We start from the raw sequence: 24,851 nt of genomic DNA on the forward strand, positions 1-24,851 counted from the left end.
AACTAATCTGCCTTCTGGTCTAGGGAGTACCTCCCAAACATCATTTGTCATGATAGAATTGTATTCTTCTACCATGGCATCCACCCACACTTGATGCTATGCGGCTTCCTGAAAGTTGGAGGGTTTTGTAACTTGAGCTACCAAAGCTTGATATCTGCCAGGTTGCCTGCGTTGTCTCTTGTTTGTCCAAGGAGCTCTGACAAACTCCTCGATGTCCCTCAAGGTCTAACGCACTTCCCTACTGGCTCTACCACTGGTGGTGGGAGGTTCAATCAGTTCCTCCTCTTGTTCTTGCTGCTCCATTTGCTGAGAACTCCTTAGATCTCCTACCCCTGAGGAGATACTGGTACTAGTCACTGTACTCGATCCTTGTGACTGTTCTCTTGCTTGTCCCACTTGTCCTCGCTGCTGGACTAACGAAACTTCTGCTGACCGATCACCTGTAGGCATTTCTCGAGATCTGCTAAAAGCTCTGTCTTCCATGAACTTTACATCTCGCCTCACTACAATCTTCTTGCTGCTAAGAATGTAGATTTTGTATGCCTTTGAGGTCTTGTTGTACCCTACGATGAACCCTTTCTCTGCAGTCTAATCCAATTTACTGCGCTTTTCATCTGGTATGTGACAGTAAGACACACTCCCGAATATCCTCAAATGGCTTACTTCGGGCTTCTTTCCTATGAAGACCCCGTCTGGTGTTTTCTTCCCCAATGCTTTATGAGGTGTTTTGTTTTGAATGTACACTTCTGTGTTCCATGCCTCTGCCCACAAAAATCTAGGCAAATCCTAGTCATACATCATAGCCTTTGCAGCCCCAACTATTGTTCTGTTCTTTCGCTCTGCTACTCCATTCTGCTGAGGATTATATGGCGCTGTTCATTCTCTTTCGATGCCTTTCTTTGCGCATAAGTCTGTGAAGTCTTTATCTGTGTATTCTCCACCATTATCTGAACGTAGCATGTTCATCTTTTTCCCTGTCGTGTTCGATAAGAGAGCCTTGAACTCTCGAAATCGATCATAGACCTCATCTTTGGCCTTTAAGAAATAGATCCAGGTCTTCCTGGAATGATCATCAATAAAGGTGACGAAATATTCACCACCGCTAAGAGCTCTAGTGGACATAGGACCACAATTATCTGAGTGTATCAATCCCAACACGCCATTTTCTTTGCTGTCACTTCTAGGAAACACTGCCTTTGCGTACTTCCCAAGTATGCATCCTCTACACACGTCATTGTGCTCTGTGCTGAGAAATGGAACCCCTGTTATAGTTTCTTTGAGCATCCTAAGTGCTCCATGGTGTAAGTGTCCCATCCTCCTATGCCATAGTTCATTCAACTCCTTCCCACTGCTATTATTATTGCCTATCAGTGCCATTGGAGAATCAAGCTACAACCTGTATAACTTGTTGCTTCGAGATCCAATCTGTCTCACCTTCTTCCAGCTAGTGTTTGACATACACTTTCTTCCCCACGAAATGTACATCGTATCCCTTGTCCTGCAATTGGGACACTGAAATTAGGTTCATACTCAATCCTGGCACATGCAGTACATTAGTAGCGCTGGTGCTGGTTCTTGTTTCTGTTTGAAAACTCTATGGTGTCTCTCCCTACCGGAGTACATTTAGTGTTGTTACCCATAGTGATCTGGAAGTCCATTTGCTCCTCCTGATAGCTAGAGAAATATTCTCTAACTCATGTCATATGAGCTAAAGCTCCACTATCAATATATGAGACACCAGATGATGCTAAACCTTACAAGCCCGCGAACTCATCCTCCAACCTGGAAGATAATCTTGAGGCTACCTGACAATTGATTCTATCAATGATTTTTTGTGCTATTTCTCTTTTCCTTCCTAACATTATTCTATACCAACAAATTGCTGCAAAATAACTGTGTCCTAGCTGAAGATTTGCTCTGCAAGGAAAATATTGTTGCTCCCTCTGCCTTTGGTAATCTTTGATCTGGAAAATTTATTCTCTGTTAACTCTCTCAGAGAAATAATTTTTTCCTAGAAAAAATGACCTTCCTGGCCAAAGGAATTGCGTTGCCTCTGAGGGTTTCAAACTATTGCCTACGCAGAGCTTCAAAATTCCTCTTCCCTTCTACCATTGAGCTCTCCGGCTTCCAAGCTAAGCTCTGATACTATGTGAAAATTCTGAAACCCGAAATCCTACTACAGCGACTGATAATATTTCTTGTATTTGTTAAATTAATTAAACAAACTATTTGCAGTTTCCTATGACAAATATTGAAATATATACGCTGCAACCTTCACAAAACAAATACTACGGAAAATAAATGCTGGAAAATTAGAGAAATTCTAGCACACACATAAAAATATTGACAATTATTTTTGGACAATTGTCCCTGGAAAAACCCAACTTGGGAAAACCGGTGCAGCAGATGAGGGTTTCTTTATTAATTCTTCAGCAGAAATTCAAGTACAAGAATTCGGACATCAAAACAGAGGAAAAATACTGAGAGAAATTTAGTGACAAATTTCTCACTCTCCACAGCGACTCCCTGACCCCGAGATGAACCCTTTGTCCATACGCTGGGTTTCTGCGTCACCCTTTGCTTAGTAACTGCGCAGAGCTCTAGTGGACTGCGTCTCTCCTCCTCTTGTCTCTTCTGGAACTCGTTTTGCACTTCTCGGATCATTGTTGATACCCTCTTTCTCCCCTGCAACTCACCCACTAGCTCTATCTCCTTTGTTGAACTTCAACCACCAAGAAAATTGATCTACCTAGGTAAGTGAGGGGCCGAGACAGTGATCCGGAGGAAGTTTTCCAGATTCAGAGAAGTAGCAACAAGGGGCTGAGTTATTCCTAGTGAGGTAGCATAGAGGACTGCATAGTTGCTTTAGAAACATTTCCATTTTGCTGGAGAGAAATTCGTTTTCAGTTCCAGAGGCCGGGCAGAGGGTCCAGAGTGCTAGAGAAGCGATTTCCTGAGTAGACATCGGAAGAACGACTTCATCAGAGGCAGTTCAGAGGTTAGGCGTCATAGGGCATGCGTAGAGGGTCCAGGATGATGAGTTTATGAAGAGAAGTTGTGCGGGGATTGCTTATGGAGGAAGCGTAATTCCCTCAGATGATTTTGCCCAAATTTTTATTGTTGTTTGGATTGCCAATTGTGCATTCATAGATTCTACTCAGATTTTACTGTTGCATAATAAAACCCTCATCTGCTGCACTGGTTTTCCAGCATTGGGTTTTTCCGGGGACTTTTGTCCAAGAACAACAATGTAAATTTTATGTGTGTGTGCTAGTATTTTCTTAGTTCCAATGCTATTTTATTTCTGCAGTTTTTATTTGTGAAGGTTGCAGTGTGTTTATTTCGATGTTGCCATAGCAATAAATTGAATAATTAATTTACCAGTTAGAAGAAATAATACCAGTTGTTGCAATAGTATTTCACTTCGAAATTTTCACATTGTATCAAAGCGTGAGTGATCAGCTGCGAAGCTCAAAAGCGAAGAAAGAATTTCGCTGCTCATAGGGAGAAACGGGTCGAAATTCTTTAGGCAATGAGTGCTCAGATAGACAGGCCTAATTGCTGGGGTAGTAGTTCGATTTTTCAGTTGTAGGGGCGCAAAAAAGATTCCAGCAGTCAGAGGGAGTAGCTGCAGCTCAAATTTTCGTTGAGCAAATTTGTGGTTGGACGTAGAGGGTTTTTGCAGCAGCAAAACCAACGTCGGGTGGAAGAGAAAAACACACAACTGAGGGAAAATTTATCTCATGGAACTTCGAGTCTCAAAAGTTTGAGTTTTTTCCTTGCAGATTAGTAGTAGTTGAGCAGATCTCATTCCAGAAGGGAGTGCGAGTAGCAGAGCAACAACCAAGCAGAAGGAAAGAAGGGATTTTCGATAGTTTTTGAGATGGCCACTGCAGGGCTTTTAGATCGGGATAGGTTGGATGGATCATTAAACTATGTCATCTGGAAGGCCATGATGTCCTTCCTTCTAGATGAATATAGCTTAAAAGCCTACATAGATAATGTAGTGGTAGTTCCCCAGGATGCAGACCAACTCAAGGAATATATGAAGGAGATGGCATGGGAAAAGCGTTTGATCGTGGATGGAGTCCGGGACCATATAGTCTCACATATAGTGGCCAAGGAAACGACAAAAGAAATGTGGGATGCTCTCTCCACGCTATACCAAGGTACTTCCGAGCAACGAAAGATGTTCCTGGAGGAGAAGTTGAGAAGCACCAGGATGCAGAAGGAGGAAGGCATAAATCCCTTCCTCACCAGGAATCAGGAAGTCCGAGACCAACTTTCAACTGTTGGGGCAGCGCCTCAACCTTTAAAGCTAGTGCGATTGGGACTCAACAATGTCTTAGAGGATTGGTAGGTCTTTGTCCAAAGTATATTGGGCAGAGACACACCACCAAGATGGGACAGAATGTGGGCCGATTTGTAGCAGGTGGAATTGAGACAAGCTCTATTGAATAGCTCCATCAGTGGGAGCAGTAGCAAGGGACAAAAAATGGTGGAGGAGGAGGAGAATGTGGCACTAGCATCTAAGGGTCCTAGTCAGGGGCAGGGGGAGCAAAAAAAGAAGAAAAACTTATCTAAGGTTAAGTGCTTCAGGTATGGTGAATTTGGCCACTATAGTACGTAGTGTCCTCTCGGAAAGAAGGAGAAGCAAGAGAATCAGTGTTGGTTTGTGGTAGCATCAAATGTGCTCTAGCCATCAAAATTGGTGGAGAGGCTAAAGCACATGAGATCTCCAATACCTAGAAATGGTTTGGGGAAATTCCACCCGGTTAGAGAGATATTAAAATAATTAATATTTTTAATGGGGTTCCCAAGTCTAAACTTAGGAAAATTAAAATATTAATGGGTATTAATATAAAACTGGGTGAGAAGGTTCCAAATGACATGTATCAAGCCAAATCTAATTTTAGCCGTTGATTAGAGACTTACTCTCGGACGTTGAAAACTCAACAGAAAAAGTATAAGAGGAGGCTTGAGGGTCAGTTGGAGATACACCAAGATTGATTAGTTAGTTCGATTTTCTGGAGCAGGGTTTGTTGAGAAAATTTGAACAAGTGATCTAAGTTGCAACGAGGGGCAGTTTGTATATATCAGAGAGGCAGAGATAGTGCTTGAGGGTGAGTGCAGTGACAGAGAGGCTACACAGAGGCAACAGGAACCACGCAAAGGCAACTAGAGATTGCGTAGACGCTGAAGGGCTTGCGTGGGTGACGCAGAAGGCTAGAGAGCTGACGTAGAGAGGCAGAAGGCTGACGCAAAGGGTTCCAGAGCTACATAAAGGCCAGCAGAGCTGACGCAGAGCCTTGGAGAAGCGCCTGAAGGATTTTCATGGGGCAGACTTGCTGAATATCTGTCTCTGAAAAGAGGTATTACTGTCGTGTAAAAATCTCTGTTGGGTGAGCCAGTTTGGCACCGTAGTTGTACTCAAGAAATCTGCATAATAATAAAACCCTTAGATCTGCTGTACTGGTTTTCCCCGCATTGGGTTTTTCCGGGGACAATTGTCCAAAAATAATGGTGTCCCTTGTGTGTTTGTCTAGTATTTCAGTTGTTGGTCTATATATGAGTTAAGCCCGCATTTGTGTTTATTTTCAGTGTTTATATGAATAAATAACTTGTTAAGGAATAAACAAGTAGGTGAAATAAACCAGATAATGCAGTAGGGATTTCTAATGGGTAACATTTAGAAATTTCAACATGGTATCAAAGTGTTGCAGATCACAGGAGGACTAAAGGCACCAACATAATCAAAAGTATTTGCAGCGGTAGTAGCTGTCCCAAGAGATAGAGCTGCTCCTAAGCAGAAAGCAGTAGAGGAGTGATGCAGAGGGCCTATGTCATCATTTCGAGCCAGAGAGAGGGCCAGTGCAGAGGCAGAGAGAGGCAGGAGGCTCACGAAGAGCCACGTCATCCTACTCAGTGAGGTAGGCTTGACGCAGTTGGCCAGAGGAGTGATTCAGCCTTTGCCGGGATTGCGCAGAGCTAGAAGACTCATTTTCTTTAGTTGCTGGGGCATAGGGAGCTGTGGGTAGATTGTGGATTAGGAAACTGGTGGGGTGTTGTTGTTGTCGAAGTAGAACAGTACCTAACAGGACAGAACCAAGGTAGAGGGAGTCGCTGCCTTAACGGATTTCTAGCCAAGAAATCTAGATCCGAGTTGCAGTTGCAAAGAGGATCGGATCGATAATTGGCTGCAACATTTCCAGTAGGGAAATCGAGACTCAGAGGGAGTCTAGGAGAGAACTTCTAGGAGGGAAGTCGAGACTCGGAGGGAGTCTAGAAAAGGAGCAGAGATGGCAATGAATGGACTGAGGGATCAGGATAGGTTGGATGGGGCCTCCAACTTTGTCATCTGGACGACCAGGATCCTGTCTGTTTTGGATAGACATCACATCAAGGGCTTCGCCTTGAGAACCGTGGCTATCCTAGTAGACCCAGCTGATAATGAGAATTATGAGGATGCAATGGCGAAGGCAAAGTGCACAATCCTTGATGGGGTCAAGAATCATGTCGTACCACATATTGCTGAGGAGAACACGACAAAGGAGATGTGGGATACTTTGACGACATTGTATCAGGACAGTTTCGTGTAGCGGAAGATGCTATTAGAGAACCAGTGGCGGTTGTATCAGATGCAGAAGGGGGAGAAGATAGAGAACCAGTGGCGGTTGTATCAGATGCAGAAGGGGGAGAAGATAGAGAACCAGTGGTGGTTGTATCAGATGCAGAACGGGGAGAAGATAGATCTATACCTCCTCAGATTGCAGGAGATTCGGGACCAACTTACTTCCATATGGGCCACACCGATCAAGATTTCACGGTGAGGACTGCCCTGAATGCAGTCTTCGAGGAGTGGGAGACATTTGTCCAAGGCATTTTGGGTAGAGCTATTCTTCCAGGATGGGAAGAGATGTGGGCAGCTCTTCGCCAAGAAGAGATCAGACGGTTGTCTAAGGCAAGAAGTTGCAGCAAGGGAGGTCGAATCAAGAAAGAGGAGGAGGATGATGCGGATCTGGCATCTGCGGGACAACAATCGAAGAGGAAGAAGAAGGAAATATCCAAAGTGAAGTGCTTCCATTGTGGGGAGCTGGGTCATTATGCAACCCAGTGTCCCAGGAAGAAGAATAAGGGAGAGGCTTTTGACTCCAAGGTAGCTCTGGCTAAGGCGGAGAAAGAAGTCGAGATGGATGATGACTGTGCCATGAGTGCTCATGTACCTCTAGAGAAGAGGTGGGGGGACATCGAGCTGTAGTCAGGAGGACTACAGAAGATGAGGGGTAAGATCCTTGAGGTTCCCAAACTCGTAGATCATATCTGGCTACGGGAGCCTCGAACAACAGTAGCAGGATGACAAATGTTGGTAGAAGCAAGATGCGATGGAGCGACAAGGCAATGCTAGAGTGCAGAGGTCTGTAGCAGTGAAGTGGGGGTTATAGCAGTGCGAGGGGCACAAAGGTGGTTGTAGCAGTGCAGAGAGGCACATAGGTGTTTGCAGCAGCGCAGAGGTGACAAAGGGAGCACAGGATGGAAGCAGAGGTAGCTTCAGCATCAGGAGGCTTCCAGGCTGACAAGGATGTCAGTATTTGGGCAAATCAGTTACTTACTTCTCGGTAACTGAGTTGGAGTGTAGCAGTTAGCAGTGGTAGTGCTATAGGCAGCATGGGTAGCATGTTGAGAGGGAGTTGCAGTACAGATGTAGTAGTGGCAGTGGCAGCGCCATGGGTAGCAATACAGGAAGCCTCAGTGCAGTGGAGGCCCAACATCAGCACAGGTACCAGTGCAGAAGAATCAGTCTGATGTTCAGTGGTGGAGCATTACTAGAGCACATTCGTAGCTAAGAGGGGGTTGTTGGTTTGTGATAGCATCGGATGTGCTCTAGCCATGAAAATTGGTGGAGATTTTAAAGTACATGAGATCTCCAATACCTAGAAATGGTTTGGGGAAATTCCACCCGGTTAGAGAGATATTAAAATAATTAATATTTTTAATGGGGTTCCTAAGTCTAAACTTAGGAAATTAAATATTAATGGGTATTAATACAAAATTGGGTGAGAAGGTTCTAAATGACATGGATCAAGCCAAATCTAATTTGATTAGAGACTTAATCTCAGTCGTTGAAGACTCAATAGAAAAAGTATAAGAGGAGGCTTGAGGGTCAGTTGGAGATACACCAAGATTGATTAGTCAGTTCGATTTTCCGGAGTGGGGTTTGTTGAGAAAATTTGAACAAGTGATCTGAGTTGCAGCAAGGGGCAGTTTGTACATAGCAGAGAGGCAGAGATAGTGCTTGAGGGTCAGCGCAATGACAGAGAGGCTACGCAGAGGCAGCATGAACCACGCAAAGGCAGCTAGAGATTGTGTAGAGGCTGAAGGGCTTGCGTGGGTGACGTAGAAGGCCAGAGCGCTGACGTAGAGAGGCAGAAGGCTGAGGCAGAGGGTTCTAGAGCTATGCAAAGGCCTGCAGGTTTGACGCAGAGCCTTGGAGAAGCGCCTGAAAGATTTTCATGGGGCAGACTTGCTGAATATTTGTCTCTGAAAAGAGGTATTACCGTCGTGTAAAAATCTCTGTTGGGTGAGCTAGTTTGGCATCGTAGTTGTACTCAAGAAATTTGCATAATAATAAAACCCTTAGATCTGTTGCATCGGTTTTCCTTGCATTGGGTTTTTTTGGGGACAGTTGTCCAAAAGTAATGGTGCCCCTTGTGTGTTTGTCTAGTATTTCAGTTGTTGGTCTGTATATGAGTTAAGCCCGCATTTGTGTTTATTTTCAGTATTTATATGAATAAATAACTTGTTAAGGAATAAGCAAGTAGGTGAAATAAACCAGATAATGCAGTAGGGATTTTAATGGATAACATTTAGAAATTTCAACAAGCAGGACCAAGCAAGAACACATGCTGAGATAGATAGGTTGTCCTTCATGTTGGAGGAAGACTTCACGATGATGGCAACAGTGTTTTAAAAGCTGGCCGACTTGGAACCGACTCGGCCGGCCGAGTTAAGACTGACCTGGCTGAGTCATAGCATGACTCGCCCGGGTCAATCTTAACTCGGCCGAGTCCATATCAACTCAGCCAGGTCACTTCATGTGGTCAGTAAACCCCCAAAACAGTGTTTTTTTATATTTTTTTAATTTTTTTTATGATTTTGCTGAGCATTGGGGACTCCAAATGGTTCTATTAATTGGTTAAGTGGTCTTTGGGGTCCATTCCCCTCTCCCAAACCTATTTAACCCACTCAACTCCTCTCATTCTCTCATAGCCATCTCATGCATTTGAGTGAGAACTTCAGTGAGAGTTTGTGAGGAGTTGTTGAGTTTGTTTTGGAGCAGCAGTGAGGAGTCTTGGGCAAGCATTGTAGCTGGAGTGAGGAGCTTCTTGGGCAGCCATTTGGAGCAGCATTGAGGAGTTGATTTCTTGGAGTAAGCTTGAGGAGGCAGTTTGTGCCTGAAGGTATTTTTTTTCACTTGTGCAAATCTGTTTTTTCTTATTAAATTTTAGGTGCATATCTAGAAATCCTAGAGAGTGTTTTTGTGAAAGAAATGAACATTGAATCAATGTTGTGTTGTTTTGTTTTTGTTTTTGTTTTTGTTTTTTTTTTGTTCTTTTTCAGATTGTTTGCTTTCATTTCCAAGTCAAAAAATGGCACCTAGAGTGAAAGATGCTGCTTGGGCATATGTTGAAATGGTTGATAGTCAAATGCATTGAAAATTTTTCCATAGGAAAATTAAGGAAGGTCCTGGGGGCATTAATAGGCTGAAACAACACTTGGCGGGGATTAGAGGCCATACTACTCCATGTACCTCACCAGAAATTGGGGAGATTAGGAAGGAATTGTTAGCCAGCTTTTAGAAGTTTAAAGAAGATAAGGCTAGGCAAAAAGAGTTAGAGGCTGAAATTGGGAGGAAGAGGGAGATACAAAAAATGATGGCTACCAACCCCCATTATGATTTTGAGGGTTCTTCCTCTATCCCTCATACTGATGCATCCAACCCTTTCCGATATGTTCCTCCCTCTTTTGATTCTATTCAAGAAACGAGAAAGGGTATAATGAAAAAGGGCGATATGACTATCAAAAGTTATTTCATTCCCTCCTCTCCGTCAGATGCACATGGTCCTCAAGCTAGTAAAAGTCAAATGCAGCCCACTTTAGATGACCATTGGAAGAAAGAATTGAGGGAGACTACTTGTGATTACATAGCTAGATGGTGGTATGATGCTGATATCCCTTTCAATGCTTCCCGTTCACCATATTATGAGCCTATGTTTGATGCCATACATGCTGCTGGAAAAGGCTTCAAAGGCCCTACTATGCATGAGCTAAGGGGGTATCATTTGCAGAATAAATTGCCTCCATTAATGAGTATTTGAAAGATTTCAAGGACTCATGGGCAAGAACAAGATGTACCATCATGTCAGATGGATGGACTGATCAAAGAAACCATACCATCATAAACTTTCTTATCTTCTGCCCACGGGGAATTTTGTTTCTAAAATCAGTTGATGCATCTGATAAGGTAAAAGGTGGGCAATTGTTGTTTCAGCTATTGGATCAGGTCGTTGAGGAGGTGGGGGTGGCTAATGTTGTTCAAGTCATCACAAATAATGCCTCTAACTATGTTCTTGCTGGTAAACTGTTAGAGGAAAAACACAAGACTATCTTTTGGACCCCATGTGCTGCACATTGCATAGACCTCATGTTTGAGGATATTGGAAAATTAGATTGGGTCAAAAACACTGTAGATCATGCCAAAAGCATAACAAAATTTATCTACAATCATTCATGGATTTTGAGCTTCATAAGGAAACACACTGGGGGCAGGGATATTATTAGGCCTACCATCACTAGATTTGGTACTCATTTTTTGACATTGCAATCTATGCTTTCCCAAAATAGAAACTTGAAAAAGATGTTTTCCAATGATGAATGGAATCAAATCATTGGTCTCACAAACTGGAAGGCAAAGAATTGAAAAAGAAAGTTAATGAAAAAACTTTTTGGAGAAAGGTAGCAGAGATTGTGAAGCTTGCTGAGCCACTTGTTGTGGTGGGTGGATGGGGAAAGATTGGCTATGGGCTTCATTTATGAGGCTATGGATCAAGCAAAGGAGCAAATAAAGAGGGAATACAAGGATAGAGTGGCTAAGTATGGGCCCATTTGGGCAATCATTGATGAAAGATGGAACAATCAACTCCATCACTCTATACATGCAGCTGGGTATTTTTTGAACCCACAGTATCATTATAAAGCTAACGAGTTAGGAACTTTGAGGGGGGAGGTCAGAGATGGACTGATTGATTGCATTGATGGCATGATCCCATTGGAGTCTGATCAGCTGGAGATACACCGACAGGTCACGACCTTCAGCAATGCCTCGGGTACCTTTGGGAAGAACCTAGCAAAGATTGCAAGAGAAGCAGATGAGCCAGGTAAACAAAAATTTCAATTTTCAAATTCTTAATAGTTTTTTTAAATTTTGTTAAATCGTTTATAATTTGAAAGTTGGATATAATTTGTAATTTTGTTGAGCTAACTCATTACACTCCTATGTTTTTTGCAGCACAATGGTGGGAGGCTTTTGGTGGCCATTGTCCTGAATTGCAGAAGTTTGCAATTCGTATTTTGAGTCAAACTTGCAGTGCTACTGGGTGTGAGTGCAATTGGTCTGTCTTTGAGAGGATTCACACAAAGAAGAGAAACTGTTTGGATAAAAAATGGTTAAATGATCTAGTCTATGTCCAATACAACCTCCGGCTCAGATGCAACCAATTGTTGAACAAAAGACCTGATTCATATCCCATTGTGTTGGAAGACATTGATCCAACATTAGATTGGGTAGTGGAGAGTCATCCAGCAGAGTTTGATCCTAATGAGGATCTTGATTTTGATTTAGATAGGGAGGCATCACTCGAACATGATGTTCAGTTGAATGCAGATCTCGATCCACTTGTGCTACAAGCCTCAGCCTCGTAGCCAGCAAGGACTCCAGTTGCAGGCGCTTCCTCTACTCAGCCACGACAGAAGCGCAGTTGCATATCTTCTTTATCTCAGCTTGCATCTGCTGCACACCCTGCTAGTGCTACCACTTCTACAGTTGCAGTTGGAGATGATGATGAGGAGGAGCCATGGGGCCCCCTGTCTGACTCTGATGACGATCTAGAGATTGATCCACATGATCTTGGTTCCTCTGGCAGTAGCTACTAGCCAGTGGCCCAGTAGTACTGGTCCCAGTTTACTTTTGTTGTAGAGGCCATTTTTAGCCTCCTTGGTTATGTGTTTTTGTTTTGAATCTTTGATCATGTATGTATTTACTATTGGACAATGCATTGGATGCCATTTTGATATAATGGATATATTCATGAGCCTACTTTGATCATATGTTGTCTTCCATCTATATTCCAATGCTGTGTGTTTGGAAAAATGAATGAAAATCTTTAAAATTATGTTTTTTTATTAAAAAAATAAATATTTAATGTATTTTTTACAACGACTGAGTCATTGAAATCGAACCAGCCGAGTCGATATCGAGTCGGAGTCGACCCTCAGCCGAGTCGATATCGAGTCGGAATCGACCCTCAGCCGAGTCGGAGTTTTAAAACATTGGATGGCAGGCATACCTCCAGGAGTGAGGTGGAGTGACTTGGAGTTGTAGCCCCAGAGAGCTACAGAGATTGGGCAGGATCCTTGAGGAGTTCACCTGATGGATCATTACCTTGCTACGGGGGGCCCATAGTATTCAGTAGCAGGATGGGTCAGTGGCAGTTGATACAGACAGTGCTAGAGTGACAGTTGCAGACTACTAGTAGTCAGATGCTGAGGAGCGCAGTGTAGTGTTTATAGTAGAAGAAGGTGGCTCACTGCAGAGTTGGTAGCAAAACAAATTCTTCAATGACAGTGCAGATGCTAGTACCAGTTAGAGATTTGAGAGAAATGCATCATACTGAACATAGGTGATTCAGTATTTTGGATGCTTTTCAGTTACAAAAGTTGTAGTTGCAACAACAATAGATGAGAGGTAGTTGTAGTGCAGATGCAGAGTTGGCAGTGTCAGCAGTAGCATAGATTCAACATCAGAGTTGTGTAGTGGTTGTTGGACAGTATAACGAGACATTAGTAGCGTAACAAAGGTGATACAAAGACAGGGTGTTGTGGCATGTTATGCAACACTAGAGAGAGAACACAATCCTCGCTAAGAGGGATTGTTAGTTTCTGTAGCATCAGATGTGTTCTAGCCACGAAATTTGGTGGAGAGGCTAGAATACATGAGATCTCGAAAACCCAGAAATTGTTTCTAGAAATTCCACCTAGAGATGGCTTATATGGATTATTAACCAGTTTTTAAATATTATCTAAGTCTAAACTTAAGAAATATGGTTAATAATCTGAATTAATTAAGTCAAGGTGCGAATCATTTAGAAATTCACATGGATCGACTCCAAGATGATCCTAGCCATTGATTAAGATTTAATATTGGTCGTTCGTGCTACAACAATAGATTATAAGAGGAAGTCGGTGGGCACTTGGAGACGACCTTTTTGTAGTTCGATTTTCTTGGCAGACCGATTTCCAAAGAGAAGCTTTAGTTGTCGGAGAGCCAGAGATCGACGTAGGGTTAGTGAGGGGCAGAGACAGTGATCCGGAGGAAGCTTTCCAGATTCGGAGAGGCAACAACAATGCTGAGTGATTCCCAGTGAGGCGACGCAGAGGGTTGCGTAGTTGCTTCAGAAGCAATTCAATTTTGCTAGAGAGAAATTCGTTTTCATTTCCAGAGGCCGGGTAGAGGGTCCATGGTGCTGGAGAAGCGATTTCCTAAGTAGAGACAAGCATAACGACTTCATCAGAGGCAGTTCAAAGGCTAGACGTCATAGGGTTTGCGCATAACAGGGCAGAGGTTGACGCAGATGGTCCAGGAGGACGAGTTTCTGAAGAGAAGTTCTGCCGGGATTGCTTGTGGAGGAAGTGTAATTCCCTCAGATAATTTTTCCCAAATTTTTCTTGCTGTTTGGATTGCCAGTTGGGCATCCATAGATTGTACTCAAATTTCACTGCTACATAATAAAATAAAACCCTCATCTGCTGCACCGATTTTCCCGCATTGGGTTTTTCCGGGGACTTTTGTCCAAAAACAACGGTGTAAATTTTATGTGTGGGGTAGTATTTTCTTAGTTCCAGTGCTATTTTATTCCGTAGTTTTTATTTGTGAAGGTTGCAATGTGTTTATTTCGATGTTGTTGTAGTAATAAATTGAATAATTAATTTATCAGATAGAAGAAATAATACTAGTTGTTGCAATAGGATTTCAACTTTGAAATTTTCACACTCTAGACCTTGGAACATCTGCCAAGTGTATGGTGCAAGCATGGTGATCCAGGTGGATCATCCTCATCCAAAATGTGAAACACGAAAAATCAATGAATGGTGTTGGGGATCCATGAAGTGCTCTCTGCTATTGTGGAGGCCCATGGCTCTCAATGCTCACACTACAAGTGCCAATGTGACCCTCTGGAGGGGTTGGACCCCATATAGGGTGACCAAACTCCAAATGGAAATCCACTTGCAATCCTGCATAAGATCCAATGCGTTCCCTTGCCCTCTAGTACAACAAATCATTTGAATAATCATGTGAAAGAGTTTACAAATCGTGGAATCAAATGGGCACTTGATGGTGGCATGCCCTTCCATAGTGGGCTTTGGCATGTACAAGTGTCTCCAAGCTTAATAAAGGGGTTAACCAAGGACTCATCAACCTTTAAAGTGGGTGACATGTCCATGGTACATCCATCAAATGGTAGGTGGCATGTGATAATGATGGAATGGAGTGGGGATCAGGGGAATGCTCTAAGCCACATGCCATGGTTCAAGGGTAGCTATAATGGGGAAGCCCACACTTCGGTATATGGGTGTATGAGGGAGCAATCGTGGTACATGAGTTACCCCGACCTTTGTTTTTCTACCCTTCTACATATGCCTTTTGCCTTTGATTGATTGTTCTTCATAGTTGCTCGGGGCTCTAGGGGATGAGAGCATGATATGAAGGATAGAGTAGTAAATTCCCCCTTTAAGTTGGGGTAGTTCACGGCCCACAGGGGTTGGGACAATCATGGGTTCTTTAATGTGGAGGGGGCTCATCTAGGGCCTAAGTTTTACACGAAGCGTCGAAACGTTTTGGAGTTTCAGAAATGGGCACGTTTAGAAATGTCACCTCCCAAAAATGGAAACGTCCATCGAAACGTTATATATATTTATATATATATATATATATATATATATATATATATATATATATGTATTTATAAGTGAATAACACATTATCTTGCAAGAAAAAGAGGGAATAAGACCCATAGATGGCAATTTAGAAGGAAAACCAAGTCTATATTAATTCTCATAGATGATTACATGGTGGTTGAGTTTCGGCTGAGTTTCGATCGAGTTTCGGAGTTTCAGGTATGGGTACAGCCCAAAACGTCGAGTTCATAGAATCTTCGTGCAACATAGTCTAGGGCCCATAAGAACTAGGTTGATGGCAGTAGATAAGTGGTAGAGCTCATGTTTGGCTTTTGCCCACGTGCTAAATTTGTATGTGCCGACCATCTTTTGCATTTTGTGGTACATTTCTTGTTGAGAGTGGAAAAAACATCTTTTTCTTTTAGCTGCATGAACCTCTGGGGCATCGTTCCGGGCTCGACCCAAGGTGTGGGTAAGGGGAGGGGGACACCCTCCTCCAATTGGATATTTATCAAGCCACAACTTGAAAGGAGATTACCATCCCCTGATGCAAACAAGAAAAACAATGTGCTGGTTTACCTAGTCATAAATTCCGCATGTCTCTGTCTTAATTTCTGCCTGTTCTTCCCTTCAAATCTGCATCACATCAGCTCCATATGTGCCAGGTAACTAATGCATAATAGTTCTATCAGCTCTCTCACATTCTCCCATTCTCTAACTTCTCAATGCCTTCCAAAATCACATCTTTTATAAAATAGTTTTCTGGCTGTTTGCATCCCACATAGGAATATGAAGTGAATAGGCTTGACTCTCTGCCTTCCACTCATTCGTTTCCAAACTCTTCATATTTTGAATATTATAATACAAAAATACATAACCCATCCACTATTAATTTCGGCTACATGTAATGATTAAATGTATCAACCTAATGCCAACATCAAATGACAATATTTATCATTAATGCATCACAACAATCTTTGCAACATATTTGCCTTTGCCTTGGAGTCTTTCCTTTGCATCACAACAATTAAGCTTAATCAACAATTTTACATCACAAATTCTTCAATATAGTAATCTCTGCAACATTATCAAAACATTTTAATGTATCACAACTCCTCCTCCTCCTTCTGCTCCTTTGCCTTCTTTTGTTGCTTGCTGCTCCTTGTATTGTTGCTGCTCCTTGCCTTGCTGCTGCTACTTTGTTGCTTGCTTCTCCTTGCATTGCTACTATTTTGTTGCTCCTTTGCTTGCTGTTCTTTGTGCTGCTCCTTTTCTTGCTGCTCCTTTGCCATCAATGACAATATTGCCAACAATCTCCCCCTTTGGCATTGATGGCAACACATTTGTCCTCCCCCTTTTGTCCTGAAATATATTTCTCATTGCTGCCTATAACCTGTACCTGTTCTGAAAGATATTTCTCATTGCTGCCCATAACCTCTCCCTGTTCTGAAATATATTTCTCATTGCTGCCCATAACCTCTGCTTACCTCCCCCTTTGACATCAATGGCAAGGGGTTATAGATGACTTGTAGCCTGTAAAAGAGTCCCCAGTGTAGCTGTCATCATTGTTTTAATGCTTTAAAACCTGCAATGTATTGTTCTGCATCATTGACTGAATGCTACTCTTGATGGTTTATTAGAGCTTCTCCAGATTGAATGAATGTTGCTCCAGAAACATTGCTCCAAATACGTGCTGGGTAAATATTTATTTTGAAATATTTCAGAGGAATTCTTATGAGCATCATCCAAAAGATGGTTATACAACAGTCCAGCTAGACCCACAAACTGCTCTTCCAGATTATCAAGAAATTGTTCTAGGTGCTCGACAAGTTCATGTGGGAAAGGTTTTGGTAAGTTGGTTGTCTTCTTGTAGAACTTATCAAGCCACAACTCTGCAGTTGACTTCTTCCGTTGGCCTTTCACTGGTTCCCCAAGTGTTGTTTTCAAATGCTCATTTGTAAAGGACTGGACTGCCTCTGTTGTGTCACGAATTTTATGTAGTGCTGCATCAATGCGTGCATAGATCGTGTTCCGCGATGCAGTATCACGAAGCATCTGGCTAATTTGTGTTACATTCGAGAAGGGATCAAATGGATGACAACCAATTACCCATAGCCAGTTGGAAATTGGCCTATGATGTATATGGGAAGCTTTTTCATAAGGTGCAGCCAATCCACCAACAACTGATGCTAATCCAGCTAAAATGTGGTGTTGTGCTAGTTGTGGAACAACATATATTTTCTTAGTTTTTGAGACATAACTGAAGGGTATTTGATGATTCTCATGTTGAAGAACAATTATAACATTATTGTTGGTCCATACTTGACTTTCACCTTCCATCAATAGCTCAGGATCTATACCAGCTAGAGATAACACAAACACCGGAATTACATAGGTGCCATATGTCTTGTAAAGATCTTGCTGCTTCTTTCTGTTTCCTTACTCTCTTTTGTGCTTACTATATTTGGCGCTGTAAGATACCCAAATAGGTCTAGGTTTTATAGCAAAATCCTCAAAATTAGTGGACTCTGACATCCATGTTTGCCGTAGGAAAAATGTTAGGCCCCTATACTACTAGTGTAACTCCTTATTGTTATTAGTATAACCCACTTATTATATTGATGTACCCATGTAGTGCCCATATTTTTACTATTGTGCCCCATAGAAGCCCACTATTGTTATTATTGTGCCCTTACATTATTATTGTTACGTCGGCTCTGATTATGTTATAACCCCTTAGACTCCTATATATAGAAAGGAGGTCTTTTCATTTGTAGCATCCAAGAATTGTTCATTTATGTAATGTAAAGGAGGTTGCCCCCTCGAAGAGGCTGAATTCTAAGGCGTTGATCTATCTTTTCTTTTCTTGAGCTGGTTTCATAACATTTGGTATCAGAGCTTTGGATTCTAGGGTTTCGCTGCTCCAAACAGGTCATCGTGGCATGTTCGCTATAACTTCTTTTCTGTGATGTTTCAGAAGTCGCAAAAAAACCCATTTGAGAAGAAATCGCGCTGAACCTTGGGTCCAAATTTCAGAGCTTTTCGCGCGATATTTTCGGAGATATGATCTGAGGAAGTTGGTCTTTTTGCAGACTCCTGAATTACATTCAAAACAGGTGACCTGGGGAAAATCGTCATAACTTTCTCTCTGAGGATCGGATTGAAATTTCGTAAGAAGGTACAGAAAGAGGACGGACTGTAGTTTCTTGTATGTGTGTTTTAGATTTAAAGGTTGAAACAGTGACTCGTGGCACGTCGTACAAGTTCGCTCTACTGAACTAGTCTAAAAGCAAGTCACTGTGGGACATTTCACATAACTCTTCCTTGGAGAATCCAATTTGGGTCAGACTTGTGGCATTGGAAAGAGGACGCAAAGGCTACTACAGGTCACAATTTCAGAACTTAAAGATCTGAAAGTACAGAGTTACAGTCGTTTCAAGGTCGAGCTCCTAAAATCAAGAAAAAGCAAGATGAGGAAGTTTGATGGCAAGGATCCGGTAAATTGGATACTTCAGATGGAGCAATATTTTGATTTACATGATGTACAACTATTACAAAAGGTATGTATTGCATCTTCATATTTAGAACCAGATCAATTTTTATGGTACAAAGGGCTTTGTTCTCGTAAACAACTTGTTACGTGGTCAACTTTCACGGAGGAAATGATAGCACATTATGAGTATACAAAGAGCAACACCTTCTTTAGAGCAACACCACAACAATTGGAAAGAGTAAAAGGGCTTTGTGACATAGTGGAAAGCAAAATTATGGAAACCAAGAAGCATACTCCTCACAACTATAAAGATGAAAGTGTTGTTTCTCCTAGCTTTCCACAACCTACAAGGGTTACACCACAACAATTGGAAGAAAAAAGAGAAAAAGGGCTTTGTTACAATTGTGATAGCAAATGCACTAAAGGTCATAAGTGTGCTAAAAAGAAGTTATTTTACATAGAATATGAAGAGGAGGAAGAAAAGGATCAAGAAACATCAAAAGAAGAAGATATACGCCAGGACCCCACCCCAGAGAAAGAAGAAATGAATCAGACCATATCTTGTAAAGCATTGGCAAGAATTACCACTCCTCAAATTTTCAAGATAGAAGGACATATCAAGAAGAAAAAGGTGCAAGAAGTGAAAGATCACATCGAGAAAGAAGAAATGAATCCAACCATATCTTGTAATTCAATGGACGAAATTACCACTCCTCAAACTATCAAGATAGAAGGACACATCAAGAAGAAAAATGTTCAAGAAGTGAAAGATCACATCGAGCATCAAGAAATGAATCCGACCATATCTTGTAAAGGACTGGAAGAAATTACCACTCCTCAAAAGATAGAAGGACATATCAAGAAGAAAAAGGTTCAAGCAGAGAAAGATCACATCGAGCATCAACAGCAAGTTCTCCAACTTTTAAAGGATAACACCACTTCGGTGCAAAATCAAACGAAACAACAGGTAGATCAACATCGTAGTGAAAAATGTTTTCATGTAGGTGATTGGGTATTTTTACTGCTACATCTCAAGCAAGCTATTTATGAGAAGGAAATGTTGGCAATACTACATGCACTTAAAAAATGGCGACCTTACCGAATGGGAAGACTCTTCAAGGATGAGGATGTGGAAGCATTGTTTTGTGCTATTTATATTATCCAACCAGATTGGAGAAACGAAGCAAGGGATGAATGGAAGAAGGACGAAGAAGTATGGCCATTTATTCAAAAGTTGCAAAAGATCCCAATTCAAGCAATATTGCCAGAAATTGAAGAGGAAGGAAAAATCATATTGGAACCTGGAGCAGTCACAGAAACAAGAATCCGACAGCTACGAAATCGATCAATTTCAGAGTATCTCATCAAGTGGAAGAACTTACCCGCTGAATATTCCACATGAGAGGACAAGAATTTTATACATAAGCATCAAGAACTACTCAAGCGTTGAGGACAACGCTTTTTGAAGGAGAGGGGCATGTTAGGCCTACTAGTGTAACTCCTTATTGTTATTAGTATAACCCACTTATTATATTGATGTACCCATGTAGTGCCCATATTTTTACTATTGTGCCCCATAGAAGCCCACTATTGTTATTATTGTGCCCTTACATTATTATTGTTACGTCGGCTCTGATTATGTTATAACCCCTTAGACTCCTATATATAGAAAGGAGGTCTTTTCATTTGTAGCATCCAAGAATTGTTCATTTATGTAATGTAAAGGAGGTTGCCCCCTCGAAGAGGCTGAATTCTAAGGCGTTGATCTATCTTTTCTATCTTTTCTTGAGCTGGTTTCATAACAAAAAATGTACTTGAAAGAGAAGGATTTGCAGCTTCAAGCAAGCCAGCTGCCAGAACATCTGTAGAATGCTCCATTTCTTCTTTGAGAATAGAACCGTCTAGATATTTTCTAGTCCGGACATGAAAACGACCATCTGTATTTGTCTTATGGAGAGAGACTGCGTAGAGATTTTGACACAACAATTGTTAACTTCTCATGACGATGAAGGCTGCAGGGACCCCCAACAACAACAACCTTTTTCCCAGCATGAACCATCTTTTTAAACTCCATCTCAATGGCCTTCATATCAATACTATAGTTGTGGCCTGCTTCAAAAATATTGTAATGATTGTGGTTTTGGAACACTATAATAGGAACAAGTAACCGATTGGCCAAATCAATGGTCTCAAACTTGACATCTGGAGCTAGAACATGCTCAATAGTTGTAGAAATGAGAGCCCCAAGTTGTCCTGTGAAGAGCTCAACAGTGGAACCAGGACTAACAGGACCCTGGCCTCTTGGAAAAAGAATATACGACAACATTGGAGTCGTCCTTTAACTTACACTAACTTCCTCTGTTTATATCTTTCCATATGTGCATGGACCAGCGGACAGATCTATGACAACATATCTGCCTAAACCCAAACATACTTGCAATGCCCCCCCTCCACCATAGCGATATCAGTTAATGCAATTTCCTTCTTGCTGCTTCATTTGTTCGAGTGTAAGTTCTTCAATTTTTACGTACTTTAAAGCCTCAAGATCAATTTCTTTGTTCCTAGGATCCATCCAAACCTTATCAAAGTTTAGAATGAATATTGCATTTGGCACAGGTCCTTTTATTTCTACAGCGGAATATGAAGCATCTTCAAAGTCAAACAAATAGGTGTACAATCTTTGGAAAGTTGGTTCTACAGTCGTTGCTTCAACTTCAAACAACGGTACCTCTTTTCCATATTCGCTCTCCTTTGCTGAACCAACAGACACCATCGCATTCTTCACTGCTTGTTCAAATGCTATAAGCTCTGGCTGCCCAACAAGAATGACGTTATATTGAAGATCATGTTCAATATCGAGTGGTAAAGCAGTCTCCAGGCATGTAGGATGGTGTGAGGGAAATCTTCTTCTCATAAACTCCCCTAGCATGCGTGCATCCAAAGAGTACCTATAGCCACCATCACCATTGAATCCAACCAGTACAATATTAACTTCAAGTGGAACCCTAAAAGGAACCTCAGCTCTGGAGTGCATCATTTGGTGCATCTCATGCTTGATGTTTTCCTGGATATCCTGGAACGTGCTATGATGCCACTGAGGGTGCCTTGGATCACGTCTGAATGCCTTGCATTCAACCACTTCTAAATTCCAACTGTAAATAGCCAACACTGCCACAACATTCAATAATCCCCAACATTTCATCCTGCTTCCCATGCCCAACCCTCCTCTTCTTTCGCCTTCTATTCCCGCTTCATGTAGTGTGCCTTACGCAATACTTCAACGTTCAAACGCTGCACGAATGTATTAAATGATTCTGCAGCTGCCAATCCCAACATTCGCAGGGCTTCCATGAATTCCTGCAGAGATTCTTCACAACGGTCAGAAAACATGGATGCTGTCAGCTTGGTGGAGGGAATGCGTTCTCTACTTTCTGGGTCAACGCAACTTTAAACTTCTGCATGACTTCTTTCAACTTCAGCTAGAACGCAATCGAGCATTCTTTCTAGTTTGGATTTGGGGCTGTACGTAATAAATACATGCATTGATAGATCCCACTAACATTATTTAGACCGATATTTATGAATGGATGATCGAGCACACATAGACGGATAAGAGCTAGAGAAAAGCTTAGCTTACTATAATGCTATGTGTCCGCGAGTAAGAGACCAAGTCCAAACAAAGAGAAAGGTGCACTGAACCCCGCTTTCTCAAACCCCACGTAGGAGATACCATGTACCGTGCAATCAAGGAAGTCATCGATAACGACCACTCACATTGCCTTATCTTTTTTTGTGCATTAGCCATGCTTGTGCTTGAACGAATCTTCCAGATGGATTGCATACTTATCGTGTGGTCTGGTGAATAATCATTAATTCAACTATATATTGAATATGAGCACTTGAGGATTATTTGACCAGAAAAGGATTTCATCTGGCATGAAAAAGAGTTGTCACTATGAGAACGCAATAGATGCTTTTGTAGTATCATACAGGTCGACTGTGTTATAATAGGAATTGGAAGTTTGTTGTATAACAATGTGAATCTTGAGGAAGCTACACTTGAATCTCGCATAGTTGGCTTGCTGCAAAGCTTGATGCCACGACCTTATGAAAGAACGACTCATGGGATCACCGTTTTTATGAACAACTTGACATCAAAAACCTCATTTTTAAGCCAGGCCATGGAGTCTCAAGCATACCAATTCATCTCATTGCAGCGTAGGCATATCAATTAATACCAATTCATGGATGTTGCTTCAACAACCATTTCCCTGGTTTGACATCTACTGTCATCTATTCTTGCATGATGAAGATAGTGAAAATTACATAATGCATACCCTAGAATTGTCATAAGGCTTCAGATTTGGTAGGTAGAGTAACGTTCAACTTTTCAGTTTTCCTTTAATGCCCATCACACATACTTTGCAATCGACACAATCCTCTCATCCATTTCCTTGGCATAATATGCCACATGTCCGCATTGTAATTCTATCACTGCACGCTCAGATTTGCACTATCATTGCACTGTCATTTCATTATCATACCTCTAAGGCATCTGTCATACGGTCACACCTCTCAGACTATTATTTATGGCACATTTGATTACATATTTTCGTTGGCATAGATAAGGTTGGTCCATTGTATAGTCTGACATTAACGTTCGACATTCATAATGTTCCATAACGCTCCAACCTAATTAACTGAGCTCTTCATAATCGTGCCTGACCTCAAAACAACGTGTATTGTTAGGATTCCAATAACGTATAGAATGCACTTTCATGAGATTTGATATTTATACTTTGCGCATCTGACACACTGTAAGCAACTTGTAGTTTACGGTCCATAGTATGACTGAGAATATATATTTTTGAATAATAAATCCTTGGAATAGGTTTTTTTTCTTTTTCTTCATTCATCTTCATTTCAATTCTTGCTGTCACTCTCATTGTCTCAGCAAGGCTGTCAGAACAACGTGACAGCTCCATCACGATTAGCATAGTTTTTGTAATCTCGACTCTTTCTTTCCTAGAAATTCAGCTCAATCGTTCTGCTTGAACCACGACTTGTTATGGGTGATAATTATATGCGATTTTCATAACATGTTTAAATCTATGTTGTGCATCTCCAACTACAGAACTAGATATTTCATATCATATTGTTTAGTTCTCTTGGAACTACCATTTATTATCATGTCTATTTAAAACTAATTATTTTCCTATGTTGCACAGTCTCTAGTTGCTACGACAACGCCTCCATGAAATTAATATGTACCCTATTGCGAGATTTGGAGAAAGTTTTGCAGAGTGTATAGAGAATATATCAAAATGATAATAGAATAGGCGACTAGGCAATGTCCCTTGAGTATATATCTCTCTTCAATATTGCTGTTTAGTATGCTGAACATGAACCAAAAATTCAGATTCTTGTGCTTCCATATTCTCAGCATTTAGAGATGAAATATCTGCTCCTTGAATATGAGCTTCTAGTTCATGAACTTCTAGCGCACCTAATCCAAATTCAGCAGGCAAATTTTCCAAGCTCTCCTTAATTGGGCTTCCTTCTTCGAACCCAATAGAGGATTTTAAAAAAAAAAAATTTGTTGTTGTTGTTCAGTTCCAAAGTATTTAACATGTGATAAAATCTCAATCTGTTGAGTTTCTACATTTTAATTTAGCCATGTCAAGGATAAATTGTCAAGCCTGTCTTCAACTTGAATGTTTTAGGGCACTTCAATAACAAACTGGTGTTGTTAAAAGTAATTCCCACCGTCAATTGACAATTGTGAGTCTTTTTCTAGGTACTTTGGATCTCCAAGCTGACTTTCATATGTGCATTCATCTGTGGGTGCTACTTGTTTGATGATTAGTTGCTCTTCATCATGAATTTTAGTTTCTTCTATTTCAACTGCATCTTCCTTGAAAATTGTCTCCTCATCCATGGGTACTAAAACCAGTTTCTCAGTGGTGGTTGCATCCGTTTCGTCTTCATCCCCTATTTGTTCTCTCATTCATATGGCGGCCAACTTTCAAGAAGTAGTATACTCAACAATTTTTTCAGGCTTATTTTCATATTCATCACACTGACTTGCAGTGTCTGGATTATGGCTGTTTCTCTTGACATTTTTGTA

At 41.4% G+C, this 24,851-nt stretch overlaps 1 protein-coding gene and 1 pseudogene across 1 annotated transcript in view; one reads left to right on the forward strand and one right to left on the reverse strand.

Annotated features, from left to right (window-relative positions):
* Positions 1-24,851, forward strand: part of LOC149234231 (coronatine-insensitive protein homolog 1b-like) — a 135,751-nt gene that overhangs the window by 105,213 nt on the left and 5,687 nt on the right. The gene's annotated exons all lie outside the window — the stretch shown is intronic.
* LOC149234232 (uncharacterized) lies at positions 16,837-21,953 on the reverse strand (annotated as a pseudogene).

This window comes from Pinus tabuliformis, chromosome 8 (genome assembly GCF_031772625.1).
Source record: "Pinus tabuliformis cultivar Carrire ecotype Pingquan chromosome 8, CPIR1, whole genome shotgun sequence".
Classification (NCBI taxonomy): Eukaryota; Viridiplantae; Streptophyta; class Pinopsida; order Pinales; family Pinaceae; genus Pinus; species Pinus tabuliformis.